Here is a 26,766-nt window from a genome sequence, read left to right on the forward strand (position 1 = left end):
TGTGACATTGGTGTTACATGGTGTGGTACAACAACATGTCCATGTTGACTGCTGATAATCCTGATGAGCTGCCTGCCTTTGTGCCTGTGTTAAATAGCCAGGTGATGCAGGAGGACTCTAAGCCTTTAAGTTCTGTCTGAGGGGGCAAAGTGCAAAGAGACACGGCATGGCTAAGGTGCACTGAGTTTCCAAGTAGCTGCAGAGTGAGTGAGCACTAAGAGAGCAAGTGAGGAGCTCCAAGATACCCCCGGTCCGATCCATGATGGTTACCTGTCCCTAAAAGCTGGAGTTCCTGACAATGCAGCACTCTCTCTGTTCTGCATTAGAGTTTTAGCTCAGATTTTGTATGCCAATCCTTAGTGGGCTTGAAGGAATAATGGGAAAGGGTAGAGTAAGATACCATCATGTAATTCACTTCTACTTGTTATGGTGCTGGAGGTCTTTCCTGTTGACAGGTAGAGCCAGCGAGAGAGTATACTACCTCTTCACTGGAAGTCTCGCTAATCTATGAGTCAATCAGTCAGTAGTAAGGCCAAAAGTGGGCCTTCCTCTGGGAGCAAGGACCTCATCTACTGAGACCTATCAGTCAATCACAATCTAAGAATAAGGGGCAAGTCATTTAAGGCTGAGATGAGGAAGAATTTCTTTACTCAGAGAGTTATGAATTTGTGGAAGTCTCTACCACCTGAAACGGTTCAGGCCAGTTCCTTCGATATATTCAAGAAAGAGCTAAAGGGATCAAGGGGTCTGGAGAGAAAGCGGGAGAAGAATACTTAAATTCCATGATCAGCCACGATCATATTGAATGGTGGTGCAGGTTTGAACGGCCGAATGGCCTACTCCTACACCTATTTTCTATGTTTCTATGTTTCCTGTATTTAGGGGAGGCTGTGGCTGCTGCAGGAAAGTCCAAGGATCTCAAAGTACCAAGGCCACAGGTTAGTCACATGTGTGTAGGTGGAGAGAGGGTTTCCTGAAGCGGGTGTCATGGAGAGAGGGGACTGGGGAGCTGGCAACAAAGGCAGGATTGTGGCTTTCTGCTGTTCTGCCCCCTTCACCCACCAGCTACTATTCTGTGCTGGGCAGTCACTAGGCCTCTGTAAAATGAAAGGATATACAAGGTGACCCGGGTATCCAAGGAGTCATTTTCCACGGTTTTGGTTACCCACTGTTTAACGTGGTCAGAACATATTTTAGGGAACGCTCTGGGACCAGGGACCAGGAGCTGCCGGGAAGGTAAATTTCCCATTGAAGTGAATAGGTTTGCTTCCATCTGTGGTTTTGGGCTTCCGCGGTAAGTTTAGGAACATATCCCCCCACGGATACTGGGGGACTACTGTACAAAATTGTTGTTTACTGTGATCCAACAGGGAGGTTTATTCAGTTGCTGTGCATTCAGTAACAGCACAAAGAGAAGTTTGCTCAAATCCCCAAACATGTCTGATGACTCACCAGTGACTTGTTTCTTAAAGGGACACTCTCCCAGCATAGCATTCACCTTCTATAATACATAACACTCAGATTTCCTGATGCCCCATCCTCAAATAGACCTTTGATTGAGGGACACACTCTATGCCATGACAAGCCGACTGCACAGTTTCAGTTGCCATGTGTCATTAGAGAGGCAATCTAATCGAGATCGGGAAGATGCTATTGGGGACTGGCAAAGTAGATGTAGAAAGTGTTATGACACAGGGTAAAGCCCCCTGGTAGTTTAAACTGGACACCCAGAGAAGCTCACCTCGCACTGTAATCTGTTAAATTTTGAGAGGCAAAGACCATGCCAGATCTCATTATTTAAGGCTAAAATTAACAATTTTATTCTTTAAGTTCAACATAGAACATTAAAATCACAACTACTTAGAACTCCGTTCTCTTAAACCTATCTTTTACCTCCCACTTCACAATACTGGTCCGATAATCAACTTCAAACCCAGTTATCATCTTCAGATATTGAATTTTCTTTGTAGATTTCTCCAGGTTGGCTTCGGTTTTCTGCTGCACAAATTTCTTATGGACGGGTACCTTTCAGAGAGCTATTCTGATGGCAGTCTTTACTTGTGGGTGCTCTTTGCTGTTCTCCCCCAGCTATTCAAAATGTCCGGTCGTATACCCCAAAACATTGGATCATTTCATTGGTTTGATGTTATCAAAACATTAAATTCAAATTCAATTGGATTTTGGTCTCTGGGGTATAATTTAAACTGGAAATGTGTTGCTGGAAAAGCGCAGCAGGTCAGGCAGCATCCAGGGAACAGGAGAATCGACGTTTCGGGCATAAGCCCTTCTTCAGGAAGCCCTTCCTGAAGAAGGGCTTATGCCCGAAACGTCGATTCTCCTGTTCCCTGGATGCTGCCTGACCTGCTGCGCTTTTCCAGCAACACATTTCCAGCTCTGATCTCCAGCATCTGCAGACCTCACTTTCTCCTATAATTTAAACTGATTGGCCAAATGTGAATTTGTTTTTGTACCATGGCAACACAGCACCAGCTATTTGTGTCAGTCAAATGTTACATTTTTAAATCTTTCAGCACATTCTGTGCTTTCAGTTCTTGCCAGCTTTCCCTCTCTTAAAGTTACAATACACACCTGCACTGTCATAACAAAAGAATGTTTCCTCGTGTGGGGCAATTTCGAATGAGAAGTTGTAGTTTTAGAATAAGGGTGGCAGACTTAAATCAGAGATGAGGAAAAATTACTTCTCTCACAGGGTTGTGAATCTGTGGAATTCACTACCCCAGAGTATGGTGGACGTTGGGACAGTGAGTAAATTAATGGAGGAAATAGATAGATTTTAATTAGTAATGGGTTGAAGGATTATGGAGAGCAGGCAGGGAGGTGGAGTTGAGGTTGAGTTGAGTTCAGCCATCATTGTATCAAATGGCAGAAAAGCTTCAAGAGGCTTAATTGCCTACTCCCGTTCCAGTTTTATTTTCTTACAACACTAGGTCTGTGTGCAGCTGGGTTAATCCTAGCAATTCTTGGATAAAGCTCTTGAATTCTCATTAACTGACCACTTCAGGCTGCAAGTGGGCATCAGAGCCGCCCCGCATTTGCCACGGGACTACGCCTACATCGGTAAAACTATAGGAATTCATTTTGTGTTTTAAAAACGGCAGCCGCAGCTTAAACCCACAGAACTCAGCAGCTGCCGGTCCGCCCACGTGACCGGGAGATGGGAGCCAGAGGACAGATCAAATCCACACTAGGCCAGACACTAACCATGACTCATAGACCGAAACTCCGGAGCTAATTAAGATGGAAACCCATCTCCTAATCAAATCAAGAGACTGACTGAAACACACCCATATTCATCAATACAGAACGATCCTGACACAAAGGACAGGCATCCACCAGACAGGAACGAACAGACTAATACACACCAGCACCCCAAGGGAACAAAGGGGGGTGCTAGCCCCCAGCCCTCACAGAGACAGACAAGCAGATAGTACCCGGACCCGTTTACATAATCCAATTAGCACCCTATTGTGTGTACACTGCAACTCTCCTGGGACGGCAGGAAACCCCCCATTTGCATCTACTCCAGCGATGATGAGGAACTATCATCCCATTCATACTCAAAATCCTCACATCCTGACAAAGAAAGGTATATAATGTGTAGCAGCGCGCGGGAACCTCGGTTGGTCTCCGCCGGTGTTACTGTATCAATAAACGTTACCGATTGTTGAACCGCACTCTGGGCTCGGACTGATATCATTTCATCTGCGCTAACAAGGCACTCAATTGGTGGAGGGGCAGGAAGGTCAACAATTGACCTGGAACCTAATTCTGACAGCGGAAGAAGTGTAGCACGGTTCGGGTGCATCTAAACATCTGTCTCACTGAGTGCCCTTCCCAACTCAAAGCTCTCCAACAGAAATTCTACCCCAATCTCAAATGCTTCCTCTCCCACAATGCTTTGCATAAGATAAGCAAATCAGAAGCAGCAAATCATTCAGCCTCCATCTGTTACTGACTGGCTGCGCACTGAAACGTGACAAATGCCTTCCAAAGAAACGTTATTCTGGGATCCAGATTGTGCATGTATCAGGATTTTTTTTATTTTTTATGAGCTGTACATAAAAACTAACCAATTTACAAATTCTCATGGCAGAGTCCACTAAATCATTTATTTAGCAACTTCATCAGCAAAATTAAATGGGAAATGCTAAACAAAAATATTTGCTGTTCCAATTTTCTAACCTCATCTCCTGAGTATAATGAGCTATAGTTTCTTGTCTTTCTCTGATGCTCTAGCCAGGTGGTCACTATTCATGATTGAACTTAGACCACGCAGGACTCACATTTTAACAGGCAAATTCAAGCAGGAAACAGAGATCTATACCTATTAATGAAAGCAGTGACCTAAAATGACACATGCATCCAAAGAGAATGATAATAAACTGGTGTTAACATTCACCTCATTTTAAATTATTACAGCTTGTGCGAGAATTACTGAATAGCACAGTGCAGAAGAGGACATTCATTTCTTCATATTTGCCGAATCTTTCAAAGAGTAATTCAGACAAACCCACTTTCACCTCATTCACCATTTCCCTGTATTTCCTCTTCACAAGTATTTAGCCAAAGCTGTTTTGCGCACTGCTCTATCAGATTGTCCATTCCAAGTTCCAGCCACTGATGTATCAAAAACTTCTCTTCATGTTGCATCTGATTCTTTTGTCAATCACCGTAAGTCTGTCACCTCTGGTTCCTGATCCTTCAGCTACTGGAAACAGTTTCTCTTTACGTACTCTCTCTGTCATATTTTTCACATCTGTATCAAATCTCCTTTTAGCCTTTAGGACTTGAGGGAGAGCAACCCCAGTTTCTTCAATACCATCCCCTCAACCCTGCAAGTATTGTCAAAAATCTCTTCTGTGTGCTCTCCAGTATCTTCATGTCCACCCTAAAGCGTGATACAATACAGGACTGATACAACACTTCATTTGGGGCCAAACCATATCAATTTCAGAGTCTTATATGGTTCATTAAGCTGAAAATGTGTTGCTGGAAAAGCGCAGCAGGTCAGGCAACATCCAAGGAGCAGGAGAATCGACGTTTCGTGCATGAGCCCTTCTTCAGGAAAGGGCTCCTGCCCGAAACATCGATTCTCCTGCTCCTTGGATGCTGCCTGACCTGCTGCGCTTTTCCAGCAACACATTTTCAGCTCTGATCACCAGCATCTGCAGTCCTCACTTTCTCCATGGTCCATTAAGCTGTCTTACCACCTTCAGTGATTTGTTCACATAAACATTCCCTTTCATCTTGCACCTCCTAGAAAACTGTACCACTTTGAGGTTATCATCCATCTTTGATCTTCTTAACACGATGGGTCACTAATATTTTATGGTGTGGAAATTCATCTGTCATGCGTCTGCCTATTCCACAGCCTGTTTACCTCCTCATGATTTTTATTATTATACTCTTCAGTGTTTTCTAAACCTCAATGTTTCCTGTCATTTGCAAATTTTGACATTTGTTCATGTACTCCAGAGTCCAAGTCCTGTATGTATATTGAAGATAGCAGATGTTCTGGGACTTAAGATTAGCAAACTCCACTGGTTTGATTTGACTTGATTTATTATTGTCACAGGTACCGAGATACAGTGAAAAGTATTGTTTTGTGTACTAACCAGACAAGTCATAACTTACATAGTACATCAGGGTAATAGAACAGAATGCAGAATATAGTGGCATAGCTATAGAGAAGGTGCAGGGAAAGATCAACTCTAATATATGAGAGGTCCATTCATAAGTCTGATAACAACGGGGAAGAAGTTCTTTTTAAATCTGTTGCTATATGTTTTCAAACTTTTGTATCTTCTGCCCGACGGAAGAGGGTGGAAGAGAATATAATCAGCTTGGGAGGCGTCTTTGATTATGTTGGTTGCTTTCCCAAGGCAGCAGGAAATATAGACCGATTCAATGGAAGGAAGGCTGCTTTACAGTTGGACTGATCTGCGTTCACAACTCTCTGAAATCTTTTGTGATCTTGGACAGAGCAGTTACAATATCAAGCAATGATACATCCGGATGGGATGCTTTCGATGGTTCATCTACAAAAATTGGTAAGAGGCATTGCAGACACACTGAATTCCCTTAGCCTTCTGAGGAAGGAGAGGCATTGGTGTGCTTTTTTGACTGTATCATCTACATGGATGGACCAGCATAGATCTTTGCTCTTAGAAACTTGAAGTGCTTGACCATCCCCACCTCAGCACCACTGATACAGACAGGGGCATGCCCTCTACTCCACTTCCTGAAGTCCTGACCAGCTCCTTCATTTTGCTTATATTGTTGTCTGTACACCATTCCATTAAGCTGTCTATCTCTTTCCTGTACTCTGCCTCGTTGTTATTTCAGATCCAACCTCCTATGGTGGTGTCATCAAATTTGTAAATGGTATTGGAGCTGATTTGGTCACACATTTTTGAGTATATAAGGAGGTGAGTAAGGGGCTGAGCACACAACCTTGCTGGTGTTGGGGATTATTTTGGAGGAGGTGTTGCTGCCTATCTTTACTGGTTGTTGTCTGCAGTTCAGGAAGTCGAGGGTCCAGTTGCAGAGGGGCGAGCAGAGTCCTAGGTCTCGGAGTCTGGAGATGAGTTTTGTTGGAATTATGGTGTTGAATATGGAGCTAAAGTCAATAAATAGTCTGACATAGGTTTTTTGGTATCCATATTCCAGGGATGAGTGTAGTGCCAGGGAGATGGCATCTGCAGAGGACCTCTTGTGACGGTAGGTGAATTGTAGTGGATCAAGGCAATCTGGGAGGCTGGAGTTAATGTGTGCCATTACTAGCCCATAGGAGCACCTCATAATGATGCATGTCAGAGCCACTCACAGTAGTCATTAAGGCACACTGTCTGATTTGCTTTGGCACCAGGATGATGGTGGACATCTTGAAGTGAGTGGGAACCTCATATCATAGTAAGGAGAGGTTAAAGATATCTGCAAATATTCCCGTCATCTGGTCTGTGCAGGATCTGAATGCACATTATTCCAGACCAGTCAATTTCTGTGGGTTCTTTCTCAAAAAGGCTAATTAGATGTCTGCGGCAGTGACTGTAGGTACAGGGCAGGGGCATGTGACATAATTTCACTGATCTTCTGTTCAAAACGAGAATAGAATGTATTGAGCTCATTGGGGAGCAGTGCATTGTTGTCAGCGATTCTACTCAACTTTGCTTTGTAGCCCATTATATTGTGTCAGCCTTTCCATAGTTGACATGTGATTAGTCTGGGACTCAAGTTTAGTCTGGTACTGTCTTTGACATCCTTGATGGCTTTGCAGAGAGCTGTATCCCATCCTCCAGCTGGACAAGCTGGCGTTCACCTTAACCTTTGGATTTCAACCCTTCTCTAATTTGATATGTTAGTGCTGCCTGCTTTATTCCATGGCCTTCAATTTTGCTAGCAAGCCTAATATTTCAGCAAATGCCTTTGAAAATCTATATACACAATGATGACTGCATTGTCCTCATTCACCATCACTTGTTACCTCTTAAAAAACACACAATAAAGTTATTCAAATTCAATTTACACTTGACAAATTCTTTATTAGCCCAGGTTTCTTCAAGCAGTTGTTTACCTACTTCCCTAATTGAAAAGTTTCCCCACCACTGATGTTGAACAGATTGTCTGTTTTGTTGCATTTATCCTCCTACTCTTTGTTTATTAAGGACGGACAATTTGAAAACCTCCTTTCAGTTCATCCTTGTATATAAGGAACATTTGAAGATTATGGACAGCATCTCAACAATTTACAACCCGTTTTCCATCAGCAATTTAGAATGCATCCTATCTGGATTTAAGTGCCTTACCTAGTTTAACTATGACCAGTTGTCCTTGTACCACAACTTAATTCATTTCTACACATTCCTTTATTTGAAAACCTCCCCATCTCTCACACGGTACACATTCATTCAAAGTACTAATTTAGTACTATGCATTCCGTCTCCACTAATCCATTCCATTTTGGTCCCTAATTGGTCATATTGTCCCTCTGACAACCAATGTTCCCTTTTCTTTCTATCTTTGTGGGCTTCTGAGGTCAATGCATGGTGGGAAATGCTGAAACTGGAAGTCAATGCTACAATCAGTGTGCTGACACTGACCGCTGTTCATGGGATGTTACAATGGCTGTGTGTGTGCAGCTGTACAGCTTAGAGGGAATGTTGCTGACAACCCTTCTGCTGTTACAATACCTCAAAAAGACCTTTTGATTCCATTCCATATCAGCTGCCATTCTGTTCTTGCATTGTCTCTTACTCCCTTTTCTCTTTCTTTTAATCTGCCTCATTCTGAATTGTATTTTGATCTGACATCAGTCATATGTCCCCTTTATCTATTCCTCCTACTCTCTAACTCCTTCTTTGCTCAGAGAGCTCTGGCTTTCATTGTCTCTCTTTCACCCTTGCTGATGCACCGAAAAGATATCTAACCTAAAGAGCTGCTCATTACTGCCTTTCTGTCTTTGTCTCTAACTTACCCAGACCAGATCCCTTCTCCAGCATTTTTAAGCTAGGTTGCTCTTCAGAGAGCTGTCATAATACTGTGTGTATTACTTTCACAGTATCCTGGAATGTGATGAGCTCCACTTGGTCAATTTCACTTCCCACATTTTGATCATCATTAATAAAAGCACCATCTCTATTGGCCAGCAATGTCTCCTTTCCCATTTGGCAGGAAACCTACTGCACATGAAGATTCTCCAGAACACATTTCCAGAATTCCCTTTCTCTTCTCTGCCCCGCACGCAATCACTATCACTTTTAACGTCTGGGGTTGTTACTGTTTCCACTTACCTCTACACTGTCATATTTGCAAGTCATGGAGATTTTGTTGCAAGCATGTGCCATTTCCACTGCTAATTGGCCGGTAAAGTATTTCAAGCAGTGCAATGGCTCTGTTACTGTTTATTGCTTCCAACCGAAAAGATTTAGTTTGAAATTGCACTCAGTAGCACCTGTTTTTGGGCACAATGACTTTGCCTTAGGATCCTATGGGTCATGCTTTTTATGCAAAGTGTACCAACTGCAGTCCTGGCAAAGGGTATAGCTGAAAATGTGTTGCTAGAAAAGCGCAGCAGGTCAGGCAGCATCCAAGGAGCAGGAGAATCGACGTTTCGGGCATGAGCACTTCTTCAGGAAGGGTATAGCACAAATTAAAACAGAAAGCGCTGGAGAAAATCAGCAGTTAAGTCAGCTGTGGAGATCGAGCAAAGTTAATGTGTCAGATCCAGTAAAGCACATGGAATCACTGATGGGTCTAGGATGGGTCTAGCTCAGTGGTCCTTTAATAAGTGGGTGAGGGTTGGCATAGGACTGGATAACCAGGTCGGAGGGAAAAAAGGCAGTTCTGACTGGTGAAGCCATATTGCTGGGAGTCTGGAAGTAGATGATTGGGTCGTGCTGCTAATCAGTGAGCTACCTCACAGATTAAATGAGGTAACAATTCTTGGATAGGTATCTATTAAAGGTACTTATAGTCTTACAAGACCATAGGGCTGTTCTCTCGTTAGAATGAGAAGATCGATGGATTGAGGGCCACTGTGGTTCAGGCAAGAATACAGGTAACTTCAGCTGGTGCGGGATTTGAACCCATGCTGCTGGTGTTACTCTGTACCTACTCATACAGCTTAAGTTCAGTGCATTGTGACTCCTGAAATCAGAACGTCTAGCTCCATATCTTTTCAGTACAATTATCACTGTACAATGCGGCTTCATTTAATGCAACTGAAGGTTTAGAAAACTGTACTGTAGCTCTGAGGTTTCTCCTGTACAACTCTGGGACAATCAAGATACAGTTTGCATTACAATGGATTCAGAGAATTGTGGCAAAATTAGTTTTGTGCAAACAAAGCAACCTCTATTTGCCACTGATAAAACAGTAGAAAGCTAAATGTTGGATTCCAGTCTCAGTGCCAGAAGGATTATTTATATTCTTGTTAAGTTCTGCAATGAAAACTATACAGAAATTCAACTGTGTTGTGTAATAAACTGTAATCCTCTGTTTTAATATGCTTGCTCTGAGCTGGGTGAACTTCATCTGCCCTCAAACAACTGGACTTTAACTGTAGTTCTAGCACTGGGATCTAATAAGACCAGAGCTGAGAAGTTAATGAAAGGGGATAATAAGTTTCTGTGGGGCCGAGACTCTGTCTTGGGAATGTTAATCTAAATTCAGTAAAACCAAATGCACAGATGGCAAAACCTGACTGGAGGCCCTGAGACTAATCCTGAGAAAGTTCATCTGACCCCTAATAATTATCCCAAGCCATGTGATTCTACCTGACACAGCAGCAGATCACATCCAGCAATCCTAAATATTTATCCTGTCATATGTTAAAAAATGGAGTGCACAGTGGTGGCAATTCTTCATAAACAACAGGATCCTTAATTAGCATCAAGCTGGACCCAGAGTGGCGATGGTGACATGGTCATATAAAGATGTATTTATTAATTAAAATCCACTAGAGATATTTCTCACCAACGAAGATATTGGGAGTAATTCTCCCCTCCCTGGTGTAGCATGAGGAACAGCAAGAAAGGGAAAATACTGAGAGAATGAAAAATTCAGGTCCTCGACATTGAGAAACTATTTTGCTAATTTTTCCCTCAAGCTTTAATGGCAACTAGAATCTGTATTTGCAAGTTATTAAAATCTCAATTTGCCTTATTTATTACTGAGGGAAGAAGCCTGCTCTCAAAGTTTTTTTTTGCATTAATCAGGACAGAATCACAAGAATGCTGAACTTCAAAGGGAGTACCAATTTATATTGCAAGTGACAAGGGCTGATTCGTTGACAAGTGGATTCTGATTGGTACAGATGTTGCCATGAACAATGCACAGATACCTACAAACCCACATACTATGTTGAACAGTTAACTAGCATGATATTGTTTAAGTTCCAACCAAGCAAGTCAATCTCATTGGTCAAAGCATTATCATGGGGTGCACTAGGGAATAGCTACTCTCCCCAGACTTCGTTTTAGTTTAAAAGGTGTCTTATGTGGTATTGCCATTTCTATTTGCAAAGGACAGTGCTCTGTAACTCCAATGTAGCTTCTAGCATGCATAAGTGAGCTATACAGCAAGTCTGAGTGATTATCTTAAATTGGTTATTACTGTGATTCTGAGCACCATGGGGATTGTTTGGTAAATATTGATCCATCATGGAACCACATTTAGTGTTATACACTATGTTCTGAGTTTTACAATCATGGATCTGCTTCGGTACATTCAGGAATCTGCCTGTTGCAGACAGCTAAAGGGGGTGTGTAGTTTAAATCAATCTAACAGTCATTATAGTGGATGATCTAAATAACTAGCATCACTGCGTATGTAGGTAGCTTGAAAAGCAATGCCTCATCATGAGACAGCACAGTGATGGGGAGGATGCTGAAAGTTGAAGAATAATTATCAGATGTTGGCTACATTTGTTAACTATCACTTCACTTATGAAGCACATGCACAAAAAGCCCAGCAATGTCTCCAATTTGTCAGCATGTAAACCTTATCCCCCAGATGTGTATCATTGAACAGATAATTATAAACTCCTGTTCCAAACATTAAGAGCATGTACTATTAAATGAACATTCTAATAGCATCTGAATTTTGTCTGTAAGTCTTATTTGGATCAGGAGTTCTATATAATTGGAAAGAGTTGGAACTAATTTGGTCTATTGCAGCTCCATGGGTGGATTGCGATTATGATTGGACCAGTTCAGTAGTTATCTGTAGATCAACAGTGAGCATTCCCAAAGAGCTTATCTCCTCCTCAAGCATACTTTTAGATTGGGCTATAGGATCGTGAACCTTGTATATCCTAGATCTAGTACAAGTTAAGATCGAATTATATTGCATCCAATGCCAAATGAGATGCAGAAATCATGATGCCTGTTTAATCTGTGTCCATTGACTGTATTGCAAGCAGTTCATCAAATTTGTGCTGCTTGTTATTTTAGATCACTGTTATGTCAGTTATGCTATTTGCTAAATTTCTGTCGATCTTCTCCTCAATAATATCACTCAACTTTGTCCATCACAGCTCATCTGTCGCTGAAACTCTCATCCATGTCTTTGTTATCTCTGGATTGAGCTATTCCAATGCATTCCTGGCTTGTCTATCACATTCTACCCTCGCTGACTTTCAGGTCATCTAAAGCTCTGTTGCCTTTGTCTTAACTTGCAGCAAGTTCCATTCCCCTATCAATTTATTACGCTAACTGACCTACATTTGTTCCTCGCCAAACAACACTTAATTTTTAAAATTCTCATCTTTATTTTCAAATCCCCCCTGCCCCTCATTATCACTGCAATCACCTTCAATCTCTCCGAGAATTCTGCTTTTCTTGAAGATGGGACTCTTCTGCATTCTCAATTGTAATTATTCCACCACTGGAGATCATGTATTCTGATTGCCTGGACCCCAATTCTGCAAATCCCTCTCTGAACCATCTCCTCTTCTCTATCTCACCTGTCTCCTTTAAGACATTCTCTAAAACCTATCTCTTTGTCCAAACATTTGGTCACCTGATGTAATAGCTTCTTATATACCTTGGTGACAAATTTTGTTTCATAATGTTCCTGTGAAGTTTCTTGTTATGTTTCATTGTGTTAAAGATGCTTTATAAATACAAATTGTTGTGAACAATCAGTACCATTTGTGCTGTTCATTGGATCTGTAGGGGACCTGATATTATGAGTGCCTTAAGAGTGCCTTTAGGACTGCATAGTGGCTCAGTGTGCTAGGGCCTCGGGTTTGGTTCTGCCCTCAGGTAACAGTGTGGAGTTTTTACATGCTCCCTGTGTCTGTGTGGGTTTCCTACGGGTGCTCCAGTTTCCTCCCACACTCTAAAGATGTGCAGGTTAGGTGAATTGGCCATGCTAATTACCCGTAATATCCAGGGATGTGCAGGTTAGGTGGATTAGCCATGGGAAATGCAGGGGGTTTGGGTTTGGATGGGATACTCTTCAGATGGTCAGTATGGACTTGATGGGCTGAGTGGCCTGCTTCCAGGCTGTAGGGATTCTATGACTTGTAAAGGGGGAAGACCTTGGTCTAGAGCTGCGAAAAGTTGCCATCCATGAACAGAGGTAAAGAAATATGGAAAAAGAAAATGAGAAATATAGAGGGCGGAGAGGGGATTTAGAATCATAGAGATGTGCACCCTTTGGTTCATCTCGTCCATGCCGACCAGATATCCCAACCCAATCTCGTCCCACCTGCCAGCACCCAGCCCATATCCCTCCAAACTCTTCCTATTCATATACCCATCCAAATGCCTCTTAAATGTTGTGATTGTAGCAGCCTCCACCATTTACTCTGGCAGCTCATTCCATACACGTACCACCCTCTGCGTGAAAAAGTTGCCCCTTAGGTCTCTTTGATATCTTTCCCGTCTCACCATAAACCTATGCCCTCTAGTTCTGGACTCCCCCGCCCCAGGGAAGAGACTTTTGAAGATGTTCTGTCAATATTTAACTTACACATTTGAGGGCAAAGGCTGCATTTTTGTTGACTTTTCCTTCTGAACTGTGGGAAAGAGGCTGTTGCTATGGCCAGCATTCCCTCTAATTTTCTTAACAGTTGCGTGGGCTGAGGTCCATGTGCGGTAATGCATTCTGGAGTTGAAGTAAATACTGTGATTGAGATTCTGATCCTAATTACTGTGGCTGGATCCTTGGAGTGGCCACACACCATGCTGCTTGGACAGAGCATTGGTAATAGTATTGACAGAGGGAAACTGATGAGTTTTAGATTTTTGATCATTTGGGTTTCCTAGGTGATGCATTGGATCATTCTTTAATTATTTTATGGCATAGAACCTGGACAGATAAGGGACGTATCAGATATTAAACTGATACACTTGATCTTAGCCAAAAGGTGGGGCCCTCTTGTGGTGCAGTGGTAGGGTCCCTGTACGGGGCGGCTGGGTTCAAGTCCCACCTGCTCTCGAGTATGTAATAACATCTCTGAATAGGTTGATTAAAAAAATAGGTTAAATTAAAAAGTATAGAATCTGGGTGAAAAGGAGCTGTTCATGCTGCAGTCTCCCTGTTCATGTTCATTCTCACTAATTGCCTTCTTTGCTGTTTTGTCTCCTTACAGTTTGCCATTTCTCACCTGGTGGTGAGGACTGATCTCTCTCATGGTAACGTGCCTGTGCAGCATACAGCTAAACACCTTGAGACTTGCACAGGTCAATATTACAGGTTTCTTCCAGAGCAGTGGAAGCATTGATATTCAAATACCGTACATACTCAAGCAATAGTCAATTTTTTTTTGACTACTTTTTAAAGTTAAATTTATGGGGTCAACTATTGCACGAATACTACTTTTGAGGGGCTGAAATTCATGCCTGTCAAAATTCATATAGTATCATTAGCAGAAGCTCAACTGATCACTTAACAAATAAAGAACAAAAAACGAATTATGGTAATGCTGAAAACCCAGACTGGAATACAGCCAGTGGACTGGAATACAGCCAGTGGACTGGATGACTGGAAGCTGGGAGGAACAACCAGCAGACTGGAAAGCCGGAGTGGGGAGTGATGGCTGGCACACTGACTCATAAACATTGATCTGTTATCTGTAAAGAAATAGGGTCAACCTTTACACAAGATATATGGAAAATTCCAGGTTATTGGGCCAAAAATCTACATGGGATCGACTATTACTCAAGTATATACAGTAATGATGATGTGTTCTGCAATGTTCCCTGTGGTATCATGGCTCTCATTGTATGTCTATTGTGTCAGCATGTGTGGATTCTGGCCCAAACTCATGAACCATGCATGTCACTAGCGGTTACTTGTTCCCCATGACGTAGCCAGGATCACGTTTTATAAATTTTGGCTGATTACAAATCATTTGCAGACCTTGAAAGCTTTAGATTGTAGCTGGGGCTCGTGAGTCAAGTGACTGCCTCTTGACACTCAGAGAAAATTCTAAAGGAAGACTACCTACGCTGCTCTTGCTGATGACTATTGAGAGATGTTCAAAGGTGTTTTAAGTCAAGTAACTAAACTATTTGCCACCTCAGCATTTCTCTGATAAAAGGAAGGTGGCCATAGTCCAGTCGATAGGACTGCTGTCTCATTAGAGAGATGATTGATGTTGGTTTGACTTGAAAAATACTACATTGCAGGTGAGGGGAGAGATTGAGAAGGACAGTCTTTCATGGTGACCTTAGCCGGTGCTGAGATTGAACTCTTACTGTAAGCATTCCTCACCAGCCATCTCAGCTGTGCAACAACTCAATCCAAACATAACAGCAACCCACTGACTGGCTGTAGTTTTCAATTGGAGTTTATATAGATGACTGTTGCAGAATAGGAAAAATGTGACTCCTTCCAGGATATAGGCAATCACCTGAATGATGTGCTGTCTGTGGTCACACAGAAGTTGCATATTAACAATGTAGTTCAGGTGTGTGGCAACACTCAGTTGAGGGACAGGGAAGGAAATATACATCTGATTAATAGCTCTGCACAAGGGGGAGGCCGATGCACTCAACAGAACGTCTGCTCACTGCCTCTGCTGATGAAGCTATTTAGAGTTATGGCAGTTTCATGCAGTATTGTACTTCAAGCTGTGAAGCTTATATCTCTAGCAGCAGCTAGGATGGAGCTCGATGCATTTCAGTTCAGAGGCACAGTCGCCATCACAACTGCTGCCAAAGCTATCCCTACTGTGCTCTGAGACTGGAGTTGAGACAGCAACAGCTACCAGATGTCAGTGTTGACTTTGTTGGTAAAACGGAGGCACATCAAATACTGACAATTGCTGAAATTTCAGTCAGATGATAGTGACTTAACTATCCTCTGCAAATATTGATAACTATTGAGAGCCTTTTTGCCCCCCTTCTCCTCCACCTTCAAGCAACTTATCCTGCTCTGTGTGACCTCTCTTCATTCTCCTGGTCGATCTTGAAAGGGTGGCCTAGCAGGTCTTTCATGTCTGCAGGTAACTGGTCTCAGTAGGAACCTCCAACTCATCAAAAATAGGTTTGAACATCAAGCAGACCATTGTCTGGAAACTATTGAAAATTTAGACTGGTAAGGAGATGCATTCAATTACATCTACAACCAGAATAAACCATACTTGGTGATGAACACTTTTATATAGCATGGTTGGGTAGCTTTTCATTGTTGGTTAATATAGTGCTCAGCTTTGTGAGGTTAAAAGATGGCCTAAGCAGCAGTGTAGAGCTTGTAAATGGAAATGATGGTGTTAAAACAGCAGTGAAACTAATAAACATCCAAACTATGGTGGTTGTTCAGTGCACACATTTAAATCCCTTTATAAATATGTTATTGAGTGCAACTCTCATCAGAATCACAGATGCTATTTTATGATCTTTAGGAAGCTTAAGGAATCTAAATAGGAGACATTAACATGTGCTATTTAGTTCTCAGTGACTCATAACTGAGTATACTGTTTCCATAGATTTTTGGCAGTAACTGTTCAAATTCTGATCTGCTTTACTCTTCAACATGCTATTTCAACTTTGCTAGGTGGAGACCTCACTTTCTCCTCGGAAATCAAAACAAAATCATTTGGAGATTGGATTACATTGACATCTTGATCACTCATACTTAAAAAAAGCATTTGGCAGAGAAACAGTAGAACACTGCAGATTTAATCATTCAGTTACAGATTATGTTAAAAAAAGTCAATTTGTTGCAGAACTTGAGAACTACAAAGTTGGGCAAAAACTTTTCATTTCAGTCATAAATAAAAACCAGTGTGTGCTGAAAGTCAAAAAGAAAAACAGAAATTGCTGGAAAAGCTCAGCAGGTCTGGCAACATCCGTGGAGAGAAATCAGAGTTAACATTTCAGGTCCAGGGATTCTTTCTTAGAACTCACGAGTTCTCCTGCCAGATCTGCTGAGCTTTTTCAGCGATATCAATTAAATCCTGTCACCAAAGTCTGTTTTATACTGAAACTTTACAAATATCTTCACTACTTGAAAAACTTTGAGCTTCTGATTCAGTGAAAATCACCCTCTTAGGAATACTGATATAATGAGGATGTGTTATGAAGTCGAGAAATGAAAGACATGAGGAACAATTAGTGGCCAGATTCTTAATGTATTCACGAAAGCAAAATATTGTGAAGGCTGGACAACTGAAATAAAAACAGAAAAAGCTGAAAATATTCAGCAGAGAAAGAAAGGATGAGGCCAAAGTTAAATGGATACTGACAGGAAGAAGACAGACCTGGCTTTCACATGCCAAGAGGCTCGGTTGTTCACTATGATGGGTCGCCTCTCAAGAATCAGAATTGTTCCCCAATTTTTTGTTGGGATGAGAAAGGTGTGTTTTATACTTGTGCCTTTTATGGAGGCAAGTGGCTATTTAAGCCAGCAGCTGCTGCCTCTGAAGTAGGGTTATAATAATCTTGGTCAAGAAGTGTGGTGCTGGAAAAGCACAGCAGGTCAGGCAGCATCCGAGGAGCAGGAGAGTTCACATTTCGGGCATAAGCCCTTCATCAGGAATGTGGAGTGAAGAAGGGGGGACTAAGAGATAAATAGGAGGGAGGGGAGGAAGGAAGCTGGGAAGGCGATAGGTAGATACAGGTGGGGCTAATGGTGATAGGTTGGAGTGGAGTGTGGGAGCAGACAGATGGGAAGGAAGATGGACAGGTAAGACAGTTCAAGACAGCAGTGCTGAGTTGGAAGTTTGGATCTGGGCTGAGGTGGGGGGAGGGGTAATTACAAAACTAGTGAAGTTGATGTTGATGCCGTGTAGTTCGAAGGTCCCAAGACAGAAGATGAGGTGTTCTTCCTCCAGTTATTGGGTGGCTTGGATTTGGCGTGGAGGAGGCCTAGGACTTGCATGTCTTTCATGGACTGGGAGGGGGAGGTGAACAGGCTGGCCCACAGGGCAATGGAGTTGCTTGGTGTGTGAATTCCAGAGATGATCCCTGAAACATTTTGCGAGTTGGAGATTTTCCTGCATATCCAAACATCTCATCTAATATGCCCATTGCTCTCGATGTGGTCTCCTCTACGTTGTGGAGATAGGACTTATTGCCTTCCCAGCTACCTTCCCCCCACTCCCAACCCTTATTTACCTCTCAGTCTCTTCCCCCCTCCTATAGCAAACTTTGTTTCAAGTTAAACTTCAGCACAATGCTGGTTCTCTCAAAACCCAGCAATCTCTGCTCTTATTCTGGGGTTGCTTAGACTGCCTCCCAGGGGACCTGTCATCAGGAAATGATAATTGACCTCTGGACCACTTCTTCACCCATCAGAGCTAGTAATGGTTCCATCTCTGTGCTCCCAAGTCAAGAACAAAACTCAGGCATGTGTTGCATACTTTAAACTTACTTAGAGGTGCTAGGATAGAGACACTTGCAGGTTTAAGACTCAAACACTGATCAGATGCCAGTGATTTTTGAGAAGACTTGTAGCTCATGTTGATGATAACTATGTAAATTAGCTCGCTGAGCTTAAAGGTTTGTTTTCAGACATTTCGTCACCATACTGGGCATCTACATCAGTACGGTGAAGTGCTGGTGATTTCATGTGCTGCTACTTACAGCAAGTTTCCAGAAAGTTCAGGGACTGAGTGTGAAGGTGCACAGGACCTTGATGTAATTCGAGAGGAAGCATGGGGCAACAGGGTTTTCCTGTACTGGTTATTGAATTGAACAAACAAACAGGACATCTCTATTCTTCCAGTCCACCCCAAACTCTTTATGAGAAGCATCTGCTCATACAACATAGAACAACAAATTAGCCCAAAACATTATTACAATACCAGTACAATTGGGGTGGTACATCACTGCACTAAAACGTGAGACTTCCGCTCACTACCTATTTCCTTATTCATTGGCCAAGACATTCTGCATTTCTTTATTTAGGTCATCCTAAATCAATTTTGCTGTTGGAAGTTATGTGTAAAGAGGGAATGATAAACATTGTGTAAAACCCATCTTGAGACACCAAGTACTTTATGAATTTTTAGCACGAAAAAAATACCTTGGCAAATCAACTGGTCTAAGTCTACAAAGAGGAGGAGGAACCTGTTGATAATATTCAGTGATTGAAAGAAAAGAAAAAAAGTACATTATAATTCATTTCTTTAAAACTGAACATTTTTGAAGATGGTGTAAATATATCTTATAAATGCTAATGTGTTTCACACTCCTTTCCAATCTTATTCTAATGCCTTTTGTCAATGACAATATAATGTCCTCCAAACAATTCTTCCCTCTTCTAGAATCTTGCCCATTTCTGTGTAGCGTCTTTTCATTTTCCCAGTCATGCTGAATTCTCAAAGGAAACTTTGTCAGACTACCTATGGCTGGAAGCAACTAGTTTAAGCACAAGTTTCCAGTCAAAATAGGAATCTATTTTCACATCAGCTGGATCACTCCCTGTAAACTATTTAAACAAGTCATCACCATCAGCAATCATTTGCAAATGAATAGGATTGTCCACCTAGGAAATCCTGTGTCACTGGTCAGAGATTCTGTGGGTCCTTATGTGGCTGATCAGCCCAATCCTACAGCTGCATCTCCAACCACACATTTGGCAGATATTTTCAGGAAGTGGAAGTGGCTCCTGGCCACGAGATGGTTGGTATTCCTTTCTCTGGCTCCATTTTGCATACATTCTCTTGCCGACAGACGTTCTTGCAGAATTGTGTTCCTTCCAAGTCAGTCTCTGCTAATCAGGGATTGACATCCACAGGAAAGCCCTAAAGATACATACAATGACACCTGCAGTTAGAAGAAGAAACCAGGAATGATTTCGAGTGCAAAATATTGAGGGAAGGGATGAGAAATTTCAGTTTGGTCCTGCCATTTTCTGGTGTGCACGTTTGAAATAAGGCATTGGCCCAACTGTAAGATACTGAAAAGACATGCACACTGATATCACAATCTGTGTGCTGCCAATAGTTATGAAGTGCATAAGTAATATCCCCATTATCAAGAGGTCATTCTGTACTAGTTCCATCAGAATGGAGGATGTGTGCACATCGGGCCTAAGTTTTATGGGTTTAAGTCCCACAAAATGGTATTTAAGAGCCTTAGGTTAGTGCCTCTAATCAAGGCTTTGTTATTTGATGTCATTTCACCTATTCTTTTCAATTTTCCTGGCTATTTTTCACTATGAACCTTGGCCCTTTCATTTCTCAATTCAAACAAACTTCAATGTTTTTTTACCTGGAGATGTATAGGAAGTTGAGTGTTTCCACTAGGCCTTTAAGATGCTTGTTGCTATGGTTACAGCAAAAACGAGTATTCAATATTTTATAGTACCTGAGCTGGATATTATACATTGAGCCGGGGGAGATAGAGTAGAAGATTTTTTTTTTAACTGTTGCATTTGAAAAGGAGAGGAATTGGGAAGAGTTCCAATGCCAAAACAAGTTAAACCATATTTTACATTCTGTTATCTGCATCTTACTGACCATTGCCTTAAGACAAAAGCCTTCATTCAGAGAAAGCAGTTATGCTAAAACATGTTTTTATCTTAATTAATATCAAACTTAAGAAAATTATATTTGATGCTTTTGTAGGGCAATTAACTCCCTTCCAGGGAAAGAAATATCACCACAGTAACACAGCTGGCCTAAATAAAATGAGTAAGACCATAATTTAAAGAGGAGAATAAGAAACAGTCCACAGGCGTTTTAAATATCCCACAGAAAAGCAAGCTACAAATGGACACTCAGTGGTACATGGAGCTGAACGACTGCTTAGGGCATGGAAATAGCTGGGACACATGCGGCAAACAGCACCACTCCTGAATTATTTGTCCCAATGGATACAACAGAAATGTAATAAAATTTTGGTTCTCAGCAAAAGCTGACAATCCAAGTACTAAATAATTTTATATTTGAGTCACCATATGCATTAATGTTCCAGTTCATCCACAGGCTCTTGTGGTAGCAATATTTATTATCTGCAGGATACATTACAACAATTTGCCAAGAATGATTTGGTAGCACCTTCCAAATCTATAATTTCCTGCAGTTGAAGGATAAGAGCATCAATTGCAGAATGACATAACCATCTCAATGTTCCCCTTCAAGTCACAGTCCATCCTGCCATGTAGAAGTGTTGCTGTTCCTTCATTGCTATTTTCTCAAAATTGTGGAACTCTCTATCATTGTGGAGGCATATCCTGATGTGTGTTAATGTTACTGCCTCCTATTGTGTTGGATATCACTGTCAGTATGTCAATTGTTCCTACTGACATCATTAGTGGACCAAGCACACCTCAGACTGACATCTGGCTTGATCGACCATAGTTCTTTTTTGGTTTTAACAAAGTAGTCTTTCAATGAAATAAAAAATATGCAATGGCAATTGATTTGGGTTCAACAATAGAACAGAAAGCTCATTATGCAAAAGGAATGAAAACACAATTGCATATAACAACAAATTCTATTTATCCCAAAACTTATTAACACTGCTCATAACAATGAAAATTTCCATCTCTTTGGCTTTTAGTTAACTGTGGCTTCAATTTCTCATCTTGAGAATTTGATAGCTCTTCCTGGAGCTTTATACAGCTGAACGTAGACTTTCTCAGTTTCAAATAACCAAAGACTTCTGGTCTGGAACATTTAAACTAAACTGCTTATACTGAGGTAACCTCTTTCTTAAACGTCTTAAAACTGTTTAACACATCCAGTTTCAACCAAGGCATCTGCAAACTGCCCCAAACTAAAATTCATACCTTTTTTTTTCCAAACTACAATTGTTTCTTCTAGGCCCCCAAAACAATTCCAGAATCTTCCATCTGAAAGCCAAATGCACTACATTGTTTATCTCATTCACTTGTAAACTCCCCCGATATAAATTAAACCCTATGAGACTCCAGGAAGTCTCTCTGCAAAACTGTAAATCACCACGGCTACAGAAGAACTTATAAGTCAAACATTAAACCTTTTCAGACACCCAAAAAAAAGCCATATACAATGGGTTTAAAGTTCAGACCTTAAAATGAAAGGTAAGTTACACATGCCAACTTCACATGATGTTACTTTAACAGACGTGCTCATGATATCATCACTATAGCATAGCATGTGAACAGCAGTGGCTGTCTTACAGAACATAATAGGTAAAAACAATGACTGCAGTTGCTGGAAACCAGATTCTGGATTAGAGTGGTGCTGTAAAAGCACAGCAGTTCAGACAGCATCCAAGGAGCAGGAAAATCGACGTTTCGGGCAAAAGCCCTTCATCAGGAATACAGGCAGAGTGCCGGAAGGGTGGAGAGATACATGAGAGGAGGGTGGGGGTAGGGAGAAAGTAGCATAGAGTACAATAGGTGAATGGGCGTGGGGATGAAGGTGATAGATCAGGGAGGAGGGTGGGGGAAGGTAGCAAAGAGTACAATAGGTTGATCGGGGTGGGGATGAAGGTGTTAGGTCAGAGAGAAGGGTGGAGTGGAGAGGTGGAAAGGAAGTAGGCATGTAGGACAGGTCATGGGGACAGTGCTGAGCTGGAAGTTTGGAGCTGGGGTGAGGTGGGGGGGGGGGGGGGGGGGGTGGGGAAATGAGGAAACTGGTGAAGTCCACATTGATGCCCTGGGGTTGAAGTATTCTGAGGCAGAAGATGAGGCACCAATTCAGTGCCAATTTATAAGTTTATATCGATTTTCAAAAATATTCTAATGATAGGCAACAATGGATACTTGGCATGACTACCAGTATGCACAGATCTTGGTGTTGTCAGAATTCATGAGATTCAAACCACATCTACTGTGATGGAACCAATCACAAGTAACACAATCAAATCAGTTAGCTTTCTGCAAGGATTTGACTTTGGATGTAGTGAGGTATAAATCACATAGCACCTGACAAGCTGAGCAAGATATCCCTCTTCATCTACACAAGTTAAAGACATGGGGTGTGATCGACATCATATTATAACCCCAATGTCCATGCTCAGATGGCCCAGCCTGATATACACAATCAAATCAATGATCATTAAATCTGAGTAAAAAAGTAAGATTTTCACAGCACATTACTGCGTTTTCCTGCAATGGTAATGGAGGAGTATCATTTATGCTCGGAAGGCAAGTGGGAATAACCTTACCAAGCAACAAATTGTCTAACCAATCTGAGGCATGGGACATTCTCCTTGAAAAATACAGGAGAGTGAAAGAGATACACAACTGTGCACTGAGCAGAGAGTATAAGTCACAAGTCCAAATCCGAATACTTGGATTCCTTGTTTTGCAGCATGATCAACACCCATAAAAATATCCCGAGCATAGTATTAACCTAATATTACTGGCAGGAAACTAACACAAATTTGTTCATTTTAGACCTCAGTAGAACATAGTGCAATTACTCGGTGGGTGGCTGGTCTTTTCCTCTGAGCTTTTCATAGGTGTGTGAAATTAAAATTCTGTTCGCGAAGTCTGTCAGACCAGTATACTGATAGGTACAGTTACATTAATAGTTTAATCATAATGAAATATACAGTACATGGTTTAGATGCAAAATATATAATAACTGTACTAATATGGAACCTGAAGTAAAATTCTGAAAAACATGAAGTAATATACACTTGAATAAATTTGGAAATAAATCACAAATAATAACTTACTTGAAACATGCTCAATAAATCGAGATACTGCTTAAAATGTAATATACTCCAGCTAGATAATTATAGAAATCAGACAAAGGAAGGCAAATGCAGATAAGATAGAAAATGACATAGAATTAAATGTTTCAACATCACCAGAAAGGGAAGAAATCAGATACTAACAGGAGCACAAAGAGGCAACTCCGAATGCAGCCAGAACAGATAACCAGAACAATTCACACCAATAGATGAGATAATGACTCAAGACAGTGAACATTTTTGGGTTGACAGATACAATAGATACAGGACAAGGAAGGGCAAAAGAATGCTTCACTAGATGTGACACCATTTCTAACACTGCAGATAATGCACACTGTGAAGGTGAACAGGCAGTAAACTACAAATTTAACAAAATTCATTTGTGCTGTTTATTTTCATTAATCTTTCAAAATGTCACTTAAAAATAACATAGAATATAAATGTATTCTTGCATGCTGGTTTTGGCAAATCAAAATTTTTTGCTAATCAAAATATATTTCAAATTAAATAACTTGGTGATTGAACAATAAAAACAACCTATTGCATTTGCAGTAAAAGGTGATACTAACAAAAAAAAGACTTGCATTTATGTAGCACTTTCCATAACCATAGCATTTCACAACCATTAATGTACCTTTGAAGCAAAGCCACAATTATAATGTAAAAATGCAGCAGCTAATATATGCATAGCAAGCTGCTATACAGTATACATCAATGCAATAATGACGAGGTAATCTGTTTCTATCCTATTGATTGGAGAATAAATATTGACTGGTACCCTGTGGAGAACTACTCTAGTCTTTTTGAAGTTAGACTGTGGAATTATTTACATCATCCATGGGATGACATTTTGAGTTGACATCTCTTGCAAATGATGACAGCTTGCCAGAGCAGTAACCTGCCACTTTAAACTTCTGTGCACAAATCCTACAATAGGACATAAAGACACAACCATCTGACTCTGAGGTGATAGCGCTACAAACTGAAACACAGATGGCATGCTCCTGCAGCGGTTCACTGATCAAGCTCACTTTGCAGCATTTGCAGGAAGACCTTTGGTTGACTCCCAAGTCTATGTTTTGTTTTTGCTAGGTTCAATTGTGAAAGCTTTAATTGTTCTTCTGCCATTGAGGTGAATAAATTGTGCATAGCACCTGTTCCTAAATCTTGCCTGATTGCTCTACTGTGAGTGGGTAAGTATGGCTCTGACAAGGATTGAGCATGCCTGCTGAGAACTGTCAACCGAAGGATTGTCAGCTGGCACATTTGGGGGCTGCAGTTCCCAAGAATCACAGAAATACCATTGCATAAGAATTGCTAGATGATAAAAAGGCAAACTCAATCTAGTTTAAATTTTGCCATTCATTAGTTCATTTAAAAGGGCAGAAAATCAAAGTCTGCATGCATTAGACCCAATTAGTGCCTCCTGTGAGTGCTTTGTTCACTATGACAGCTGGCTGGAGTATCTCTGTATTGGATAAGGTAAACTAACATGGTGGGAACAGCTGGCTAGTACACTGCCTTTACACATCCAGGATCTGATTATCTACCATCATTACATCTCTACCTGTTTAATCTACACATTTTGAACAGCTTATCTGAAATGAACTTGGGGACATCAACTTAATTCCTGGTGTCTATATTAGCAGTGAAAGTTTATTTGTCAGTCAAGAAGTTCAAATTGGTGCCAAATGTGTTGAATAATTTGGGAGTGAATTTATTGAATTGACAGCACTCAGTAGGTAGCATAAATCCAACTTGCATGGGTAGTCTGTCATTACAGCTACAGTACAATTCTAATAACCGACAAAGCAAAATTTAACAACATTGTCAACTCCAAGTTCATGCAATAGACAACCAAGAGGTAAGTTACACTGGAAAAGGAGGGATGAAATGAACAGGAATATAAGCAGTGTATTGCAATCAGAGCATTAGAATTCACGATGCATATCTACGTAGATTAGTCTTGATTGTTCAGGCATTAATTCATACAATACACTGATTACTTACAGGCTCTGAATTAAAAGAATTAAACCTAGTCAAATGGTTTTGATCATGAGGGTGGCATGGTAGCTCAGTGGTTAGCACTGCTGCCTCACAGCACCAAGGTTCCAGGTTCAATTCCAGCCTCAGGCGATTGTCTGCGTGGAGTTTGCACATTCTCTCCGTGTCTGCGTGGGTTTCCTCCGGATGCTCCGGTTTCCTCCCATAGTCCAAAGATGTGCAGGTCGGGTAAATTGACCATGCTAAATTGCCCATAGTGCTAGGTGCATTAGTCAGAGGGAAATGAGTCTGGGTGGGTTACCCTTCAGAGGGTCGGTGTGGACTGGTTGGGCTGAAGGGCCTGTTTCCATACTGTAGGGAATCTAATCTAATCTAATGAGAAATAGGAATAGGCCATCAAGCTTCTGCATTCAATAAAGTCATGGCTGTTCTGATTGTGACCTTAACTCCACTTTCCTGCCTGTTTTCCATAATGAGAGATTCCCTTGTCAGTCGACAATCTAAACATTTTCAAAGCCATATTAGTAATTCCCTCTGACTCTTCCCCATCTCTGTGGTAGACCTCTCATTTTATTGAAAGTTGTTAGTCTTTGAAATTCTCTTCTACAGAAACAATGGAGGCTGAGTCATCAAGTACGTTCAAGATTGTATTAGACAGAATGTTGACCTAAAATGGAGTGTAGGATTATGGTGGGGATTGGGGGATGGGGTGGGGGAGGGGCGATGTGAATGTTAAAGGTAATTAAAAGTAATTAATCAATTAAATACAGGTACTCCTCAAATAACACCATAATTGCTCTCATGAAAATCACCACATCAAGCAAAACTGCATTATTGGAAATGATTATTTTCCCATAGAAACCCATGTAAATGTTTAGGTTACATTTGTGGAAACACAGCAACCTTCCTGCTGTTGTACATTGTCTCACGATGCAGTGAATACGACCTTCTCTATTCCCACTACTTGCAGATGAAATTGATCATTGCCATCAGTGGATAATCCTTGCTACCTTCCTTTCTGCACATTGGAAGTATAGATTATGGCGAGATTTATCAACAATTATGAAACTAGATGCGTCACGGAGAAAATAATGAAAATGGGAATAGTTTCAGGCAGAGCTGGAAGAGTTGGACAGCTCTTCTGGAGGCTTAG

This window comes from Chiloscyllium plagiosum, unplaced genomic scaffold (genome assembly GCF_037043375.1).
Source record: "Chiloscyllium plagiosum isolate Xiang-an unplaced genomic scaffold, Cpla_swu_hap1 HiC_scaffold_28, whole genome shotgun sequence".
Taxonomy (NCBI): domain Eukaryota; kingdom Metazoa; phylum Chordata; class Chondrichthyes; order Orectolobiformes; family Hemiscylliidae; genus Chiloscyllium; species Chiloscyllium plagiosum.